This window comes from Pipistrellus kuhlii, unplaced genomic scaffold, assembly GCF_014108245.1.
Source record: "Pipistrellus kuhlii isolate mPipKuh1 unplaced genomic scaffold, mPipKuh1.p scaffold_m20_p_11, whole genome shotgun sequence".
Lineage (NCBI taxonomy): Eukaryota > Metazoa > Chordata > Mammalia > Chiroptera > Vespertilionidae > Pipistrellus > Pipistrellus kuhlii.
Window position 1 is genome coordinate 23,834,292 of NW_023425416.1, and position 19,583 is coordinate 23,853,874.

At 54.1% G+C, this 19,583-nt stretch overlaps 1 protein-coding gene across 2 annotated transcripts in view; it reads right to left on the reverse strand.

Moving 5' to 3' along the window:
- Positions 1-16,218, reverse strand: part of PXYLP1 (2-phosphoxylose phosphatase 1) — a 64,236-nt gene extending 48,018 nt beyond the window's left edge. The window contains exon 1 of one of the 2 annotated variants that reach the window (XM_045579237.1): positions 16,085-16,218. The gene's annotated coding sequence lies outside the window, so the exon portion shown is untranslated. Of the gene's footprint in view, positions 1-8,154; positions 8,180-16,084 lie in introns of those variants that run through there. The other variant, XM_036431280.2, reaches the window with a different exon arrangement.
- Between the last annotated feature and the right edge of the window lie 3,365 nt (positions 16,219-19,583).

Below are 19,583 nucleotides of genomic sequence, written 5' to 3' on the forward strand. Positions count from 1 at the left end.
TCTGAAAGGAGACAGCCCCCAAATTAACAGTGATAATCTCTATCTGGACTTTTCAGAATTTCAATTATATGTTTAATGCCTTGTTTTTACAAGGTGTTGTATACAAATAACAAAAAATAAGATTTGTAACAATAGAAGAAAATGTTATATTGTTAAGTCAAAAATTCAAGCTACAATACATCATGTATGGTTGAAGCTCAATCCTATATAATAAAGAGGTAATATACAAATTGACCATCACAGCCTCGCACAAGATGGCGCCCCCATGTGGTCACAAGATGGCTGCACCCATGTGGTCACAAGTTGGCTGCCCCCATGTCATCACAAAATGGCTGCCCCCCATATCATCACAAGATGGCCAGCAAGGGAGGGCAGTTAGGATGAACAGGCCAGCGGGGAGGGCAGCTGGGGGCAATCGGGCTGGCAGGGGAAGGCAGTTGAGGGCAATAGGGTTGTCAGGGGAGGGCAGTTGGGGGGGATTAGACCTACAGGGGAGGGCAGTTGAGGGGAGCAGGCCTACAGGGGAGGGCAGTTAGGGATGACCAGGCTGGGGAGTGGTTAGGAGATGATCAGACTGGCAGGCAGAAGCATTTAGAGGCAATTAAGCAGGCAGGCAGGTAGGTAAGCAATTGGGAGCCAGCAGTCCTGGATTGTGAGAGGAATGTGCAACTGCCGGTTTAGGCCTGATCCCGCAAGACATCCCCCAAGGAGTCCCAGATTGGAGAGGTGCAGGCTGGGCTGAGGGACACCCCCTCACCCCCAGTGCATGAATTTCATGCACCAGGCCTCTAATTATGTTATAAAAAGATATGTTACAAAACTGGACTGAGTGGTTTGAAACAGGGTGGGAGTGGAGCTTTTTATTCTATACTCTTCAGAACTTTGAACCTATTACTATTTTTTAAGGTGAGTGAATGTAACAATTCTTTTTTAACCTGGAAAGAGAAAATATGCCCTTAATGTTATGTTTGGTTAAAGTAAGTTTAATTTTCTTTAAAACAAATTACAAAGATGTAAGGTTGACTGACAACCCTTAAGCAGGTGATAGGATCCTGGAAGATCCGTTTTCTCGTTGGCAGATTTCTGCATTTTCCAAATTTTCTTAAACAAACATATTACTTTTATTTTTCCTTTTTTTTTTTTCACTTTTACAATCAGAAAGGAAAAAAGAAAGAAAGCTGTAAACTCATTTAAATTATGTTTAAAGAATGTAGTCAAGCAAGAAGTCACCAGGCAGGTACATGATCAATTATAGAGATCAGATGTTTTAAAAGAGCACCTCCTGCCCTAACCGGTTTGGTTCAGTGGCTAGAGAGCATCGGCCTGCAGACTCAAGGGTCCCAGGTTCAACTCTAGTCAAAGGCGTGTACCTTGGTAATGGGCACATATCCAGTAGAGAGTGTGCAGGAGGCAGCTGATTGATGTTTCTAACTCTCCATCACTCTCTCTTCTTCTCTGTAAAAAAAAAGTCAATAAAATATATTTAAAAAGAAAGAAAGAAAGAAAGAGCACCTCCTTTCAAAACTCAACCCAAGCCAAAACCAGTTTGGCTCAGTGGATAGAGCGTCGGCTTGGGGACTGAAAGGTCCCGGGTTCGATTCCGGTCAGGGGCATGTACTTTGGTTGCGGGGACATCCCCGGTGGGGGGTGTGCAAGAGGCAGCTGATCGATGACTCTCTCTCATCGATGTTTCTAACTCTCTCTCTCTCTCCCTTCCTCTCTATACAAAATCAATAAAATATATTTAAAAAAACAAAACAAAAAAAACTCAACCCAAAATGGGACCTGATGTGTAAGAAAGACACACGCAGAGTTTACTGAGAGGGGCCTCGAGCCCCACTCACCTGCACACCAGTCCAAGCCCTCTCCTCCCAGCACTGCTGACGGACTGCAGGCTTTATGCAGTGACTCATCTGTGATCAGGGCGGAGACCCGCTGAAGAGGTTCCCTCCAGGAACAGGGAGGCACAGAAGGTTCCTGAACACATGCATGACAGAACGAAGGAGCTGCCGATGAACACGTGCCTGCACATTCATTCCCTCCCCTCGAGCTATAGCCAGGCACTGGCAGCAAGACAACAGGCAGCCTTCTAGGCCTGGATCGAGGAGGGCCTGCAGCCTACGGCCACGCAGCTGATGGGTTTTGCCAAGACTGGGCTGCGCTTGGTCAGAATGACAGGCCAGACCAGCGAGGGACCTTCGTACAGTCTTAGCCTGAGGCCACCTACGTTCTAAGGGCAACCAGGCTGGGTGCCCCGAGTCACAGCTCATGGTACTTGGGGTGCCTCTCCGGGACTGAGACCAAGGCCTTCTACTCCTCTCCTTAGCAGCTGTGGCACCGCGGGCAAGTCACTCTCCCTGAGCTGCAGTTTCTGCTCCTGTCAATGGTGATTCAGTTATTCATATAAGAAGTACTGAGCATCTGCTGTATGCCAAGTACAGTCCTAGAAACTGGGGGGTCAATAGTGACCAAATCATTCTCAAACTCCTACTCTCCTGGAGCTTATATTTTAGTGGGATGTGAACTACCCTCTTCATGGGATTGTGAAAGAGACTGGCTGGGGTATTTCCTGGCGAGCACTGATGGCAGTGACAATTCTGCACCGAATGCCAACCTGTGTGATCTCCTCCCTGTGTGCCACCCCCCCCCCCCCCGACATCACCACCAGCCAATCCTCTGACACCAGCTGGGGCTCCCACAGTTCATCTCAATTCTAACAGTAGGTATCATCTACCGGAGATGGGAGACGGCATCACAGGGGAAGGATAGTGATTGTGGCGGAGTCCGAGAGTGGGCGGCGCCAGGCCAGCCAAGAGAGGTGGTGCGGGGGGGAGGAGGCTTGATCGCTCCACCAGTTGCCCCATAGATCGGCCCTGACTGCCAGCCAGGCCTAGGAACCCTACCCATGCATGAATTACATGCCCTGGGCCTCATGTGTGTGCGTGCGTGCGTGCGTGTGTGTGTGTGTGTGTGTGTATAATACAAAGTCCCAATTTTTGGAAAGAATCTTTCCAATCTTTCCAAAAATCGGGACTTTTTTAAAACGCTGCGGGACGCGGGAAAAATTGTTAAAAATTGGGGCTGTCCCACCAAAAGCGGGATGATCTGGTCACCTTAATGTATATGTATGTATATGTGTGTGTGTATAAATAGATAAATATATATATATATATTACTATAAATCACAATATCAAAGTAGTAATTTATTATTATGCGTTCCCTACAGCCCTCCGAACCAAGGAGGCACCCAGCAAAACAGCAGAGATCTGAACGTTTTCTTCCCAGAAACAAAGCCCCCTGCAATTAGCGCTGGCCCTTCTTACAATAGACTAGCCCCACGGTCCTCTCTCTGCGCCCCGGCCTTGCCCCGCCCCTGGCGCTGTCGATTCCATACTAACACGCAGGGCGGGGCACCGAGACCGAAGGCGCTCACCCTTGTGGCCGTTCATCACAATAATCGCTGCTGCTGCCGCCGGCGCTGAGAAACCCTCTCAGCCCTCAGGTCCTCGGGGAGGCGGAGTAAAACTGCGGGAAATCCAGGCCCTTCCTTCCCAGGCCGTTCAGGCAGGGCGGGCTCCAGCCTCCCCTCCCTGACAGAGCCCTCAGGACTGCGGGGCAGCACGGGGGGCCTCATGCCCTTGGCCTGGCCCCTCCAAGCAGCTGGCGCAAGGCAAGGCAAGCCCCCGGTGGGTGGATTTCAGCGTGAAAGGTTCGTTTCAGTGCGCTCCTGGAGTGGGTAATGGGCACAGGCAGCGAGTATTCTGAGCCGAGTGGTCAGGATTGTTGGTATGAGTTGAAAGGGAAAAAAAAATAAATGGTAAGCCAACTTCAGAACCGTCCTTGGGGTTCCAAGAAAGCACTCCACCAAAAAACTTGCTGGCGCACACGGTGACATGTAATGACAGTGTCAGCTTTCCCCACCAGCGACGGGCGGGCGTTCTGCTGCCAGCCTCTATTTCTGCCGCCTGAGTAATGCCTGGGCAGAGGCCCAGACGAGCATCGGAGACAGGGGGGCGGGGCGAGAGAGGCGATGGCACAAGAAATGGGGCCCGGCTCCTGCTCCGCCTCCAACAGCAGCAAACTCTCCGGAGCCCTGTTTGGGACAGCAGCCAGGGGCTCCTCAGGTCCTGGCTAGCTTCCTCTGCAGCCTCATCGCCCTTCCAGCCCGGGAGCCTGAGCTCCCTTTGGGCTGGCACCTCGTCTGCTTTGGTCAGCGCTGTTTTCCGTGAGTGACTGACCACACTACAGCAGCCCTGAAACTCCACATCCCCCTTCTCGTAGCTCAGTCTGTGTCCATTTCACTCTCTTCGCCCAGATGCCTATATTTTTTACAGAGAGGAATAGAGAGGGATAGAGAGTTAGAAACATCAACAAGAGAGAATCATCAATCAGCTGCCTCTTGCACACCCCCTGCTGGGGATGTGCCCGCAACCAAGGTACATGCCCTTGACGGGAATCGAACCTGGGACCCTTCAGTCCTCAGGCTGACGCTCTATCCACTGAGCCAACCGGTTTTAGCCCAGATGCCTTCTTGAGCTGGTGAACTCCTGCTCATCCTTAAACTCAGTTCCAATGCCTCAGGACCTCCCCCGGGAAGTCCTCCCTGACCCTGAGGTTAGGTGAGTTCCCCCAACACCAAGCAACCACAGCCCTCCCACAGCCCTCATCGCCACCACAGACTCCAGCCAGCTTCTTGGCTGGCCTCCCCCAGGGCTGGGTGGACCCAGAGCTGAGTAAGCAGCAGGTGCTCAGAAGGTGTGTGTGGGAAGGAGGGGAGGGAAGAAGGGCGCCAAGAACGAAGCTGTCACAGAAATCTACAACAAACGGAATAAGAACAAGTCATTCGCACCCAATAGATCCATGGACCATTCGTTCATGTTACTGGGGGAAAACAGCAGGAAGCAGTCGGGAAAGCATTTCTCAATGAATCTGAGTGGGAAGCAGAGGTCGCTGTTGGCTGTGTCCTCACCTCTGAACCTCTGTACCCTGCCCCCGGTCGTGGGCTGGGGCCAGGGCTGAATCGCAGGAGAAACTCTGGAAGGCTGGGTGAGTGGGGGGACGTGCAGGATCAGGAGCAAGGAGCTCTCACAGGCGTGGCGCTCTCACGGGCTCCTCTGACCTTGCAGGTACTGAAGACTGTTTTTTGTGTTTGTTGTTTTGTTTTGTTTTGTTTTGTTTTCTTTCCTGGGGTAATCTACAACTGCTGAGGGACACCCACCAAGCTGTGAAGAGCGTGCCCTGGTTCCAGAAACCAGGGGATCGTGAGGACCTTCTTCCCTTGTGCTGCTGACCCAGTTCCCAAAAGTGGGAGCAGACAGACGCAGGGACGGAGGACGGGTGATCTGGGAATAAAGCCCGTTTTTGGCTGGAGCCTACTTAGCACAGCATTTCCTTCTCAGACAGGCACCCGTGTGCCCATCACTATTCACTCCTTCTCCCTGGCTAAGAGAACCCTGATTTGGGGGGTGGGGAGAAGAGTGTAACAGAGGCTGCCAGCGACCGTGAAACTCGAATATCCTCCTCCTCCTCCTCCTCCTCCTCCTCCTCCTCCGCACAGGGCTGGGCCCCCTTTCACAGCCTCCGGTGCAGGAGGTGCGACCACGTGACAGAGCGCAGGCGAATGGACTAATTTACCACCTCCGGGCCTGGCCCACAGCTCCTCCCTCACACCATCCTCCACGCGCCTTCCTCTGCTGCTGCTGAGTGCAAACGGGCACAGCAGCCTTAAGAGCCGGGGTCCCTAATTCACCTCTGGAAGGAACAGCCCTTTTGAACCGGACGTGAACAAAACCTAAGTGTCTATCCTATCTGAGCCGTTCAGCATTTGGGGGTTGCTTTTCAGCAGCGAGCCGTCTACCGAACTGTTCTGTGCAGCCATGTGCCTGCGCTGAACACTCCCCCGGCCCTGCTCATCAGGAAAGGCCACGTGACAGTCCTGGCCACGACCCGCCAGGGGACATCTGCCGGGTGTCTGGGGGAGGATGCCTGCTCTCCTGAGAAAAGGTGCCGCCCGCGGTGGCTGCAGCCTGTCACTCTGCCACCCGGAAGGCAGTGACAGAGGTGCCAGCCCAGACACCAGACAGACATCAGCTGCTGAAACCGATGCCAGCAACCACCTACCTGCAGACTTCTTATCGCATGAGAAAGACAAGTCATTGTTTGCTTACGCCACCGAGGCAGGGCTTTCCGCTACCTGAAGCCACGCACAATCCTAACTGCGTGGCAACCGCTCATTCATTCACCCAAGGCCTGTTTCACGCCAGTCCTTGTGCTGAGGATCGAAGACCCAGAGATGAGCTGGGGTGGCCCCTGCCCTCCAGGAGCTCCCAGTCGAGCTGAGGGTAAGGTTTGGGGGGAGGACAGGCCCCTGGGCAGACAACCCTAATGCGGTGGGAACTGGGTGCCATGGCCGTCCCCAGGAAGTGTGAGCACTGGCTGGTGGGTGGGCAGAGGCAAGGAGTTCCCAACTCCCTTTCTGGCAGAGCAAACATTCCTCGGGCTAAAGAGCAAGTGAAAAGAATGTGCTGCGCTCCGTCAAGCCAACCGCGCTTACTCGCCGTACATCGAGCTGTTAAACACCCTCGGCCAATGCTGCAGTTTCAAAATAATCAGCAGTCATCAGAGCAAGGGGAAGAGGAGGAAAAAAAAATCACCCAACATTAACTTGGAAATTACGTGAGCCGTGGATGAGGCAGCCTTGATTAGGTCTTGCCTGCTGATGTTAGCCATCGTCTAAAATATTATTTCTTTTTCAAAGAAGACACACTCATTTTTCACTTAGAAGACAGAGCAAAAAGACACACACACCACAAAACAACCAACAGCTGTTCATTGCCCTGACCTCTGACCATAAATGTCCAAGCTTTGATTGTTCAGGTCTGTGTTTCCATTAGGGACTTTGATGGAGACAAATTGGCGACAAAAGATGACCCATTTGGGAAATCAAGAGGCAACCGAGACCAGAGGAGTCAGAGGACCTGGGGAACTGTTTGGAAACTAGAGAAAAGGTTTTCCTCCTTTTAGTTCAATTATGCTTTCACACAAATAAATGTTTTGTTTGTTTAAATGAATGGAATTATTTGTCACTTTTTTAAAAGATTTTTAAAAATTTGATGTTAGCCGAAACCGGTTTGACTCAGTGGATAGAGTGTCGGCCTGCGGACTGAAAGGTTCCGGGTTCGATTCCGGTCAAGGGCATGTACCTTGGTTGCGGGCACGTCCCCAGTAGGGGGTGTGCAAGAGGCAGCTGATCGATGATTCTCTCTCATCGATGTTTCTAACTCTATCCCTCTCTCCTCCTCTCTGTAAAACTCAATAAAATATATTTTAAAAAAATTTTTTGATGTTAGAGGGAGGAAGGGGGAGAGAAACATCAGTGGTTGTCTCCCCCACATGTCCTGCCCAGGAATCGAACCTGAAACCTGGGTATGTACCCTGACTGGGAATCAAACGCACCATCTTTTTTTTTTTTTTTTTTAATTGATTAAGGTATTACATGTGTACATATCTTCCCATTGGCCCCCTCTCCCCCCAATCTCACTCCCACTACCTTTTGATGTACAGACAATGCTCCAACCAATCGAGCTACATCGACCAGGGCCAATTTGCCATTTCTTTATTTTCCAAGTGTGGGATAAGTATTAACAACAACAAAAAAAAGAAAACAAAAAAAAAAAGAAAGCAAAGACAAAGCCCCATTGACTCCAAAGTCCAGCAGATGAAACACGAATACAAATAAGCAGGCTCCCCATTAAGAGCTGGCGATCAGGTTTCTGATCTGACTGCTCACTTGCTGGCCTGAAGCCCTCCAGGGCCGAGGCGAGCAGAGGTGCGCTAGCCACACTCACGGGGCTCCGGTCCCGGAGGCAGCGATCACGGGGGCCTCTCTAGTCCTCAGCCCCTTGCCGAGGCCCTGCGCCAGCTCTGCCACGGCAGGGCTAGCTGGGCAGGCTGCCATCGGGAGTGTCTTCGTAGGACACACGGAACAAGCGAGGGCGAGTTCTGAGGAGGAAGGACCTCCCTTTCCAGGACCAGTTTGTGAAACCCACGCCTGTCAACACAGCTTCCCAGAGACCTCCGTGCCAAAGAGGTCCCGGCTATGGCAGACCCAAGGAACAGGGCTGTCTGTCTGGCCTTCCGCCTCGGGCCCCCTACCTGCCCCCCGGAGCAGCTGTACCGCTCCTCACTCCGGGAGCTCGGTCTCCGCGGTCTCAGGGGCTCCTGGGGCTGCCGAGGAGCCAAGTCCAAAACGTGGCCAGGCCAGCACGCTGTCAACCAGGACCGAGAACAGTGCTGGCAAACCAGCTAAGTCAATATTGAGTTTCTGGTCTCATGTTACACTTCCCACTAGCAGCCTTAGGCCAAGAGGGAGGGTTAAAACATTAACAACCAGCATGTGTCAGACACATACCGATCAAATGAGCGCCTGCCTGTCTTCAACAGCTGGCAAGGCCACCTCCTATTAGTGTGTGCCAGGTAGAGACCATCACACACCACCCCCAGGTCCACCCTCCGCAGGTGGCCCGGAGCCAGGCGAGTGCCTGGGACGTGTCTGCACTAACCATTCGTGTCCTCTGCTATGAACTTAAGTATAATGTCCGCCGTTCCGTGAGGACAGAGACTGTGTGTCTTACCCATTGTCATATGTTCGTTCTATCAGTACAGTTGGTCGCACCAAGGATGTATTTTTAAGGAACGGATAAATAGTAACAACAGCTAACATATTTTTAAGCCCGTAGCATGTGCAAGGCACTACTCCAAGTCCGTTCATGTACAATCTCATTTCAGCTTCACAACCATACCATGAGGCAGGTATTATCATCATCATCCCAATTTTAGAAATGAGGAAACTGAGGTACGGAGTGGTGAAGAAACTAGCCTAGTACAGGATTAGTAATGGTAGATCCAGGATTCAAAGCCAGTCTAGCTTCAGAGTCTGCACCCTTAACCACCGCAATGCGCTGAACGCACAGCCAGACGCAGGTGCTGTGGTATCAGGAAGTCATCAGCGGAGAACAGCTGACAGCCACAGCCCAGAGACTCCTCCCAGGTGCTAAGCGCACACTGTTTCTGTTTGTTTGACTTTTAATGAAAGCTGATACCTAAGCAGGAGGCCACCTGTCATTTTCAAATAACTATTTTTTAAAATATATTTTCATTAATTTCAGAGAGGAAGGGAGAGGGAGAGACAGGTAGAAACATCAATGATGAAAGAAAATCATTGATCAGCTGCCTTCTGCACGCCCCACACTGAGGATCGAGCCTGCAACCCAGACATGTGCCGTGACCAGGAATCGAACCAGCAACCTCATGGTGCATAAATCAATGCTCAACCACTGAGCTACTCTGGCCGGGTTCAAATAACTATCTTATCTCATAAAAAAAAGCAATATGCAAATTAACCATACCTCTGCTACACCCACTAGCCATGCCCACCAGTCATGCTCACCAGCCAATCAGAGCAAGTATGCAAATTAACTCCAACCAAGATGGCTGCAGCCACAGAGAGCAGGAGCAAGGCTTGGGTTTTCCAGGCAACAGAGGAAGTCAAGCTTTCTGCCTGCCCTGGCCAGCCTAGGCCTCCACTCCAGGCTACAAAGTTTCAATTATAGAAGGTAAACAAATCCAAACAGAAATGTTTGGAGCAAGCAGAAAGCTGAGCTCCGCTCCAGGCTACAAAATTTTAATTGTAGAAGGTAAACAAATTCCAGATACCAGGGCCTCCACTTGCGTCACTGGGGAGAGTGGCTGGCCTGCAAACCATCACAGGCCCCTCACACAGGCTGCCCCATACCCCAAGGGAACCCCCACCTTGATCTGAAACCCCTTCAGGGCAAACCAACTGGGCCCCACCCATGCACCAGGCTTCTATCCTATCTAGTAAAAGAGTAATATGCAAATTGACCATCACTCCAACACTCAAGATGGCTACCTCCACGTGGTCAAAGATAGCTGCCCCCATGTAGACACAAGATGGCTGCCACAAGATGGCCAGCAGGGGAGGTCAGTGGGAGGGACCAGGCCTGCAAGGGAGGGCAGTTGGGGGTAATCAACCCTGCAGGGGAGGGCAGTTAGGGGTGACAAGGCCAGCAGAGGAGGGAAGTTGGGGGCAAACAGGCTGGCAGGGGAGCAGTTAGACATCAATCAGGCTGGCATGGGAGTGGTTAGGGGGTGATCAGGCTGGCAGGCAGAAGCGGTTAGGGGCAATCAGGAAGGCAGGCAGGTGAGCAGTTGGGAGCCAGCAGTCCTGGATCATCTGAGGGATGTCCGACTGCCCATTTAGGCCTGATCCCATGGGGCCTAAACAGACAATGGGACATCCCTCGAGGGGTCCAGATTGGAGAGGGTGCAGGCTGGGCTGAGGGACACTATGCATGAATTTCATGCACTGGGCCTCTAGGTAAGTATACTTGATCATCAAGCCACATTAGCAGGAATATCTAGGTTTACATAGTATTTGCTGCTCAAAATACATGAATTCCAGGAGAAGTCTTTTAAACACCCTGTGGTCCTGTTTTCCCATCTCTAAGAAGGTCTCAGACTTGCTGGAAGGATTAAACCAGATCACAGAGATGGCTGCCTATTTATACGATAAGGTATTATAGGAGCATGATGGATGATCATCATAATTAGTACATTTCAATACAAAGGTGGATCAGAATTTCTATACTCATCAATCTATACTTGTCAAAATTCTATACTTATCTATAATATACTACTCTGAAAGTTCCTGTTTATCTCTCCATGTTTTAGGAACCATGTTTAAAGCTTAACAATTCATTCCTACAAGATGGTTTCCCTTTATCATCATCTCTGAGCTTCTGCACATTTCCACTATAACTTTAATAATTTTTCTCCACCTTAATGCACCGTTCACTTAAGAAGCATAAAGGGCCGAACAGCGTGGCTCAATGTTGACCTATGAACCAGGAGGTCACGGTTTGATTTCCTGTCAGGACACATGCCCAGGTCACGGGCTAGATCCCCAGCAGGGGCGCCTGCAGGAGGCAGCGAATCAATGATTCTCTCTTGTCACTGATGTTTCTCTCCTTCTCCCTTCCTTTCTGAAATCAATAAAAAGATGTTTTTGTTTGTTGTTTTTTTTTAAAAAGAAGCATAACAAGGCAGAATATGTTTTAGTCTAACTTTAAGATTCTCCTATATTAGCAGATGACAAATGAGCAAGCAAGAGCTTCCTTTTTTAAAAGTATAATTAAAAGGTTCAAAGCTCAAAATGAAGGCCTGAAGTTTGGGGCTGGACCAAAGAATGAGGTAAGTCTTGCCGAAGCCGGTTTGACTCAGTGGTAGAGCGTCGGTCTGTGGACTGAGAGGTCCAGGGTTCGATTCCGGTCAAGGGCATGTACATTGGTTGCAGGTGCATCCCGGGTGGGGGGTGTGCAGGAGGCAGCTGGTCAATGTTTCTCTCTCATCGACGTTTCTAGCTCTCTATCCCTCTCTCCTCCTCTCTGTAAAAAAATCAATAAAATATATTAAAAAAAAAAAGAATGAGGTAAGTCTAGGAAAGTCAGCTGTGGTTCTGTTGGTTGGAAAGACACGTGTCTCCATATAATTGAGGGGGAAGAAAAATCATATTCAAACTATTCGTAAGTTTGATATAAATGATGCCTCTAACCACGTAAAGGAGTGTGTGTAGAAGAGGGGAGGGGTGGGGGTGTCAAAACTAGGTTCGATACTTTTCAACTCAGTCTGTTTTTTAAAGCTCTGGTTCCTAAGGAAGTCAGTTGTACTCGGAGGCAGAGAGTGGCGAGCAGATGACCAAGGATGCCTAGTATTACAAACACACGAATGTATAAGCTGTGGAAGTGACTGTGCAAACAAACAGAATTTTCTAGTTCCGCCCGTTGCTAACCACTAGGTGTGTGAGTTGCCCAAACTCCCCCCTACCCTGAGCACCAGCACAGAGACGGCTCCGCTGATGTGTTAAGCGCAGGCAGACAGTGCTGGGGGAGAGGGAGGAAGAGAAGGGGGAAGGACAGAGAGATGCACAGATGACCCGGCCAAGAGGATCGGGTGCAGAACTACTTCACAAGGCTCCTCCAAGTTCTTTCCTCGGTGCCTCTGTTGGATATTTTTCCCCGTTGCTCTTCAGAGAGGGTAGGAGAGAGGGAGGGGGAACACACACACACACACACACACACACACACACACACACACACACGTACTGGTTGCCTCCCACTTGCTCCCTGACCAGCTCTAACCACTGAACCACCGGTGGGGCTCTCGGTGCCTTTTCAATCATTACCTTCCTCCGTGCTCTGGAATAAAGCTGACTGGCCCGTTCCTCTCCAAAAGCCAGTGGCTGCCCCACTGCAGGCCCTAGCATGCAGAGCTGGGGGTGGAGGCCAACGGGCCAGAATCTGTGGCTCAACTGGGCTACCCCGGCCTGCCTGCCTTTTGGACTCAGAGCAGACCCTGCAATGTCATTCCTGCTGCTTCTCAGCGGCTTTGCAGCATCTCCAGGCCACAGCCCATCTACAAAGCCGCCCAGGAGGTTCAAGAAGGGGCCGTGGGAGATGGCGTCTGTCAAAATGCCACAACCCTAGCAGAAGGCAGCTGCTGTCTCTTCCTCACCCACTAAGTGCAGATGCACAAACCCTCCTGGCTGCTTCTCCCCTTGCCGATCCCCTGGACCCTCCCTTCAGCATCTTAGGTGTCCGGTGGTTCCCCCAGACCAGTGGTCGGCAAACTCATTAGTCAACAGAGCCAAATATCAACAGTGCAACGATTGACATTTCTTTTGAGAGCCACATTTTTAAAACTTAAACTTCTTCTAACGCCACTTCTTCAAAACAGGCTCGCCCAAGCCGTGGTATTTTGTGGAAGAGCCACACTCAAGGGGCCAAAGAGCCGCATGTGGCTCACGAGCCAGAGTTTGACAACCACAGCCCCAGACCAATGCTACACAAGCCATCACTTCCAAAGGGGGCACAGGCCTCATTCAGTGCTCTCCCACCTTGCTGAGCTCAACGCTCGGCTGGCCTTTCAAAGCCTTCTAGAAACCAGGAGGGTGGGCCCAGAAACCTTATTTCAGGTTACATGCGGGGCCATTTCCCCACTCAGTGACTTTTCCCCTAAAGGTAACCCTTACACCGGAATGTGGACACAGTCCTAACCCACCAGCCAAGATCCTTGTTCCAGGGCTGAAGTCTTCCCCTCTGAGTGTGTAGGACCGTTTGCCTGCCCACCTCCAGATTGCAGAGTCAGTCTCAGTCCCTCCCTCCCTCCCTCCCTTCCTCACCCACAGCTGCAGGCATTAATTAAACCTCTTCTAGAAAACAGCTTTTCACCAGCCTCAGGAATCCTGGGTAAGAGCCAGACCTGGAGACAGACACCGTCTGGGTTGGAGAGATAAGCCCACCACAGCGAGAGCCTGTGGGCAGTGCAGGTTCCGCATTCAGGGGGCTGTTCTGAATTCCAGCTCGTCCAGGGCCTCTGAAAAAGGGGGCCCCGGAGGTCCCACCCCCTCAGCCTCCAGCTGTGTTCTCCAGAGCGGACCCTGGACAGGGGCGGAAGCGCTGCGCTTGGCTCCATCGGCCAGTGGTCACAGTCCCCTCTGACAGGAGCACCAGGCAAAACTACCTGCCTCCTCCCCCCGCAAGGGGCTGCCAACCACAATGCCAGGCTGTGCAAGAAGGGGAGCCGTTTTTGGGGGATGCAGTGCCCACCGGAGCGAAGATGGTGCAATCGGAAGCAGCCCGCAGGCTCCACAAGCTCAGCACATCTCCAAGGGCTTCCTCCATCAGGGGCAGGGATGAGGGATGCAGAAGGGGGCTGGGGCCACAGCTCACAGCCCTGTTGGTTACGCTGTCGGGGACTCACCTCTCAGCCAACAGCCTTAGCTCCCCAACGGCCCCAATTCTGTGATAAGGACAACTAATTTCCTTCCTGGAAATGGAGTCCCCATTCAGGTGAGAGACCCAGCGGCAGAGCCTACCCCATACACTGAGCTCTCTGCCCCAAACACACACAGAAATGAGTGTGCAGTAAGACAAATGTGCGTGTGCTGTGTGTGTGTGTATTTGATTAATGTAAGGATAACCTTTTGAAAATAGTGCATGTTTAAACATGGAGCCCGCAGTCTCAGACAGGATTTAAGAGGGTGACCCCTTTTTCCTAGACAAACACTGAGTACCAGCAGTTAGAGGGTGCCAGAGGCTGAGTGCAGGGGGCCACACAGCTTCACCCCGTCTCTGGCCAGTGGGGCATCCAAGAGTCAACACCTTACCGTGGTGAAGGCTGGGGAGATGCCCACCGGAATGCGTGGACAGTCCAGGGGCGTCTTCTGTGCCCCATTGTGATCTGGGGCTGATTACCTTTATCCATTCGCCATTCAGGGGGGAATGGACATTGCGCTAATTACTATGCAAGCCAATCAATAAAAATAAAACATAGTTGCTGATCCTGCCATTTCACAGATGCTCCAGAGGCAGGTGGGCCAGCCTGTCCCCGGTGTCCCACGGCGGCCTCCCACGTGTCCGTGAGGGCGGGCTGGCCAGGAGCCAGTCCCTAAGGGAGACGTACCCCCTGCATGCCATTTCTCTGCAATAGGCAATTAATTCAATCCGGGGCCTAATGAAAGCCAGGGCGGGGAGGGGAGAGACGCAGGCGCTGGCTTTCAGGCTGCAGCCCTGCATCTGCACCTCCCTCCACAGGGAGCACGAGGCTCGTCAAACCCTCTGCTTTAAACTCTCCCCACAGAAGTCAGGCTGGGCACCCACACCTGAGCGGGAGGAGTTGTGGCCAACCTCGTCTGCGGTGACGTCACGTTGGTAAAGGCTGGCTTGGACACGATCAGCTCCACAGACTGGGGTTCATCCGAGGGCATTGTGAAGAGAAAAAAAAATGTCCTCTGAGCCCTCTGAGCCCCCCCTCCTTGTCCCCGGGGCCATTCGCCTCACACTCCCTGCCCCCCTCGCACCACAGATCTGCTGCCACCTCTCTCCTGGTTTTCACTTTTGGGATGCTCACAGAGCATCCCTGCTTCCCTACGAAGGCACAGGGCACGCAGGCGGTATAGCCTCCTCGCTCCTTGGGAAAGCGGGAAAATATGGCTCCCGATCCGCTTCCACCGCTCATCTCATCCCCTGACCACCCGCAGGTACAACCTGAAAGACCGCCGCAGCCACAGAGAGGGCCACCTGCTCCCGGCAGATGCAGCTTAGTGTGTGTGTGAGAGAGACAAAACCGGCTTCTTTAAAAAGATCGCGACACAGCCGAGTTCACCCGCAAAAGCAAAAAACGGCGTGGAGTGGAAGCTACGCAGCCCCAACCTGAGCTCCCGGAGGGCGCATCGGCCCGCGCGCCCCGAGGGGCCGAGTGACCTCCCCGGGGGCGCAGGGAGCCGCCGGGAAGAGCCACCCCCCAGGAAGGCCGCCCCCAGGAAGGCCGCCCCCAGGAAGGCCGCCCCCAGGAAGGCCACCCCCAAAAAAGGCCGCGGAGAAGTTGCCGCACCTTCCCATCTACAGGCGAGCGGGTCGGGCACTCGCTGCCCCGGCAGGGGCACCGGGGAGCTGGAGTTCGGGCTGGAATCCGGGGGCAGGAGCGCGGGGGCCGGGCGGGAGAGGGTGGGAGGGGCGGGGATCCGGGTGGAGGGGCGAGGGACTGGCCCGGGAGAAGTGGGAGGTGGTGTTGGGGGGGTGAAGGGGGCCCGAGGCGCCGGCCAGGAGGTGGGGGGAGCTTGGGGAGGGGGCGGCGGGGTCGCAGGCAGGGTCCGGGAGCGCCGGGGCTTGGAGAGGGGGCGGGGGCGGACGAGGGGCGCGCGGGGGAGGCTGGAGGAAGGGGGTGGCACAGGGAGGGGAGGGGCAGCGAGAGCGAGTTAAGGCTGTGGGTTTGGGGAGGACGCGGGTAGACAGGGGGAGGCAGCTTAGTTGCGGGTTCAGACCCGCCGGACTGGCTCTCCCCCGGGAGACACGGGTCGTCCCGGCCTCGGCGCGTCCGGAGGAGCCCCCCTCGGTCTCCCCACCCCGGGCCCTGGGACGCCTGCCCGCCCGCCTGCAGCCTCCGCGCCGCTCAGCTTCCACGGAGCCCAGCCAGCCCAGCCCGGCCCGGCCCGCGCCACGCTCACCGCCCATCGTCCCGGCCGCGGCTCCGGAGCTCCGCGCCGACCCAGCGCCGGCCGCCTGCTCGCCGGGCTCCAAGCAGAGGCTGGGACCGCGCGCACCGACCGCCGGACAGCGCGGCGGCCCACAGCGCCCCCTGCCGGCCGCGCCGCGCCCCGCGCCGGCGTCCCCGAGCTCCGCCCCGAAGGCGGAGAGGCGGCCCCGCTGCCCCTCGGGCGAGGAGGGTGCAGAAGTGCCTGCGGAGAGGACTCTGGCTCTTGGGAGCCAAACGGAGCCCCCAAGGACCGTCCGGTCTGCAGACCCCGCCCCCCCGGGGGGCGAAAGCTACGGTCACAGGCGTCTGAGTGCACGGGGACCGCGGGTTATTGCGTGTGCGGATTCGGGGGATCTGGGGCTGTGCGGACGGACGGGCGGACGGGATGCACCGGGGCCCAGGCCCGGGCCTGGATGGGGCCTCCGTGTGGGTGCCTCTGGGCCGTGCGCCCGGCCTGGCGCTGCCCTGGTCCCGGGGCCGGGCTTGACGCGCATGTTGTGGTCACCGCCACGGCTGGGGGACTGCTGCCGCCGCGTGCAGTCCAACTGCTACAGGTCTCGTCCCCGTGTCCCAGTCCCCTTTTCACCTTCTCCACGCTTCTCTTCCGGTGCCAACCACATCCGGCCCCGGAGTCAACGGGAGACCTCCCTGCGGCTCTGTCTCCAACAATCTGCTGGCGCTGGGGGAGGTCTCGGCTGAGCCTCTGGTCTCCCCTCCTCCTCCCTCTCCCTGCTCCGTGGCTCCCCCCTCCTCCCCGCCTCCCAAAGCTCCTGAAGATCCACAGAGCATCTGGCCTATGTCTGTGACTAACTTGGGCATCCGGGAGATGGACTGGATTTGATACCCTATGTGTGGGTGGTTTCTTCCAAGGGCTGGTCTTCCGTGTCAGGCGGGAAGTCTGCAGTGACCCTGTGTGCCTGGCACAGCTGGCCTTGAGCAAACTAGATAGATTCTCATCCGTATCACCACGCCTTCCCTCCCAGGCGCACTTTCTGGAGCAGCTAGTCATGGGCCTCCCAATTCCACTCCTGCATTGATGGCTCCCAACGCCACACACTACCCCCTGCCTAGTTTACCCATATTCCTACATACCCTGGTTTTCTGCTAAGAACGTCCCATCTCAAGTCAGCAAATTCTATCTCTTCCCCAACGCCCCACTCCATCTACACCTGGACTGCCTTCTTCACCTCGGGGTGGCTCCATGTCCGGTCAGTGTTTGCTTCCAAACTCCGCTCACCTGCCAGTCTCACACTCCTATCCTCAGCTCCTTCCTGCCCCCGCTACGGACACCCCCTCCCAGGGAGCCTGTATCTCCCGGCACAGGATCTTTCCCTGTCCCTTCAGCAGCACCCCAGACTTTTCCACCTGGCTCTCCTCCGTCCACCACCACACCCAACACTTCTCCTTCCATACAGGCTTCTCCCCAGGGTCCTCCCCCTAATCCCGGGCTCTCCCCCTGGCTGACACTGTCCCCCTCTCCCCTACAGACGTCAGCCAGGGCACCTTCTGCTGTAGGTGACAGACAAGCCAACTCACACGTGCTTCACAAAGAACTGGTGGACTCCTGTAAATGAGAGGCCCCGGATTTGGCTCCAGGGACTAAGGATATCAGGGACTCCCCATCCCTCAGCTTTGCTTCCTCCCTTCCCTATGAGCGACCCTCTTGGGCATCACGTGAGAGCCTGGCAGATCCAAGCTCACCACCTCACAGCATCAAGTCCAGCATCTCTTTGCCAACCATCCCACAGGCCTTGGGCCTGGTTCTGATCGGCACCTATGGAGTCACCTGTCCATCCTGCTCCCCAGCCACTGTGACCCCATGGTGAGTGGTTCCCCCTCCCGCCTCTCAGCGACCTCCTCATCCCTCACTGGGAACACCTGGCTGCTTCTGGATCCCTCTCTGTCACGGGGACCAAAGGGGGCTCAGGGACGCCATCTGGCACCGTTCTCCCACAAAACCTGCCACACGGCCACTTGGCTGCAGCCCTGCTGGGCTGGCACAGGGCATCCTGGGGCAGAGTTCCAAATGGGAGGCGGGGCACAGGCTCTCTCCGCTGTCATCGTTCTCTTCAAACGACCTAACCTGGGACGTCTGTCTTTGTATTGTACCATATGCCTCCCTGGGTGGGGAGACCTAGCACAGAGGTGGCCGGGGCTCCTCAGGGAACCTGGCAGACTCTGCCTAGACGCTCTCTCTCCAGTCTCTTTCCTCCTCATCACCCCTGTTCCCTGAGAGCTTCTATGCCCTCCCATTCTGCAGGAAGTGTCCACACCCTCCTCCCTGTGGACTTTGGGTTCTGAGTGTGATACCCACCCTGCCCTGCCCCTTAGGGCAATAACACCTCGTGGCTGAGCCGTAAAGGAGGAAGGGGCTATAAGAAAAGGTTCCTACAGGGAAGTAAATAAATATATATATGTATGTATATATCCCAAGACCATCCCCCCTGTCAGACCTCTTTCCTTTGTGGTGGTTGAGGAGGTAGGTAGCCAGTGAGCATCTGGCTAGCACCTGGGGAGGCTGTGTCAGAGATTATCGCTGACCCAAAGGAACGCAGCGTCAAGAGACAGGCAGCTTCCTGTCATGCCCGAAATGAGGACCTGGGTTTTTCAATTTTCATGTCCCATACCGCACCCCCACCCCACCCCCATTTCCCCCCATGTGATTTAGAATTGGTTTTTCTGTCACTTGCAAGGAAGAAAGCAAGGAGTAGGTCAAGCCCATAGCTCAGTGCCTGGCGCATTGGTTCCTGCAAAAACAGTAATTATCATCATCATCATTCATCTGATAAAGGAGCCAACACGCCCACGGATGACGGTAAGACGGTAGCAGGGAAAAAGCACGGTGTCTTTGGCTTATCGCCACGGTCTCTCCTTCCGTCCCCAGCCTGCGGCTCTTGTCCTTTCCACATGCCCATGTTGGCCCCAGGGAACATCTCAAAATTCCTCGGAATCTGAACCCACCCATCTTGTAAAAATAGTCGCAGGCTCAGCCAGGTCGTGCCTGTGCCTCTTTCACGAGCAAACCTGCCTGGGCAGAGAGCAGCGAGGAGCAGGTGCCCATCTTCAATTCCGTCTCAATCCATTGAGCAAAAATTGAGCAAATATTTGCACAGCCTCCTTTGATTTGTGCTGTGGAGTGAGAGGAACAATGGGCCTCTGTCCTCACCATGGAAGGGATTTTCCTCTTAAAGGGGAAGACGAGTCGTCTAGGACACAGATGGAGGTAACCATACCAGGGTGTCCATTGCGGGAGGGAGAGGGGTGCTTTACGTGGACCAGGCTCTCAGCACCAAAGTCTGTGCTGAATGCAGCCCTGCCTTACAACAGAAGCACGCATCTGCACAAACCATTTTTATTTGTGACTCCTACAGGTTCTAGGTGACAAATATTGTTAAATCCCATTTACGATGGGTTTTGTTTCTCTGATTATAAAAGGGGTGCCCATTTCTTATTTAAAAAAAAACAAAACT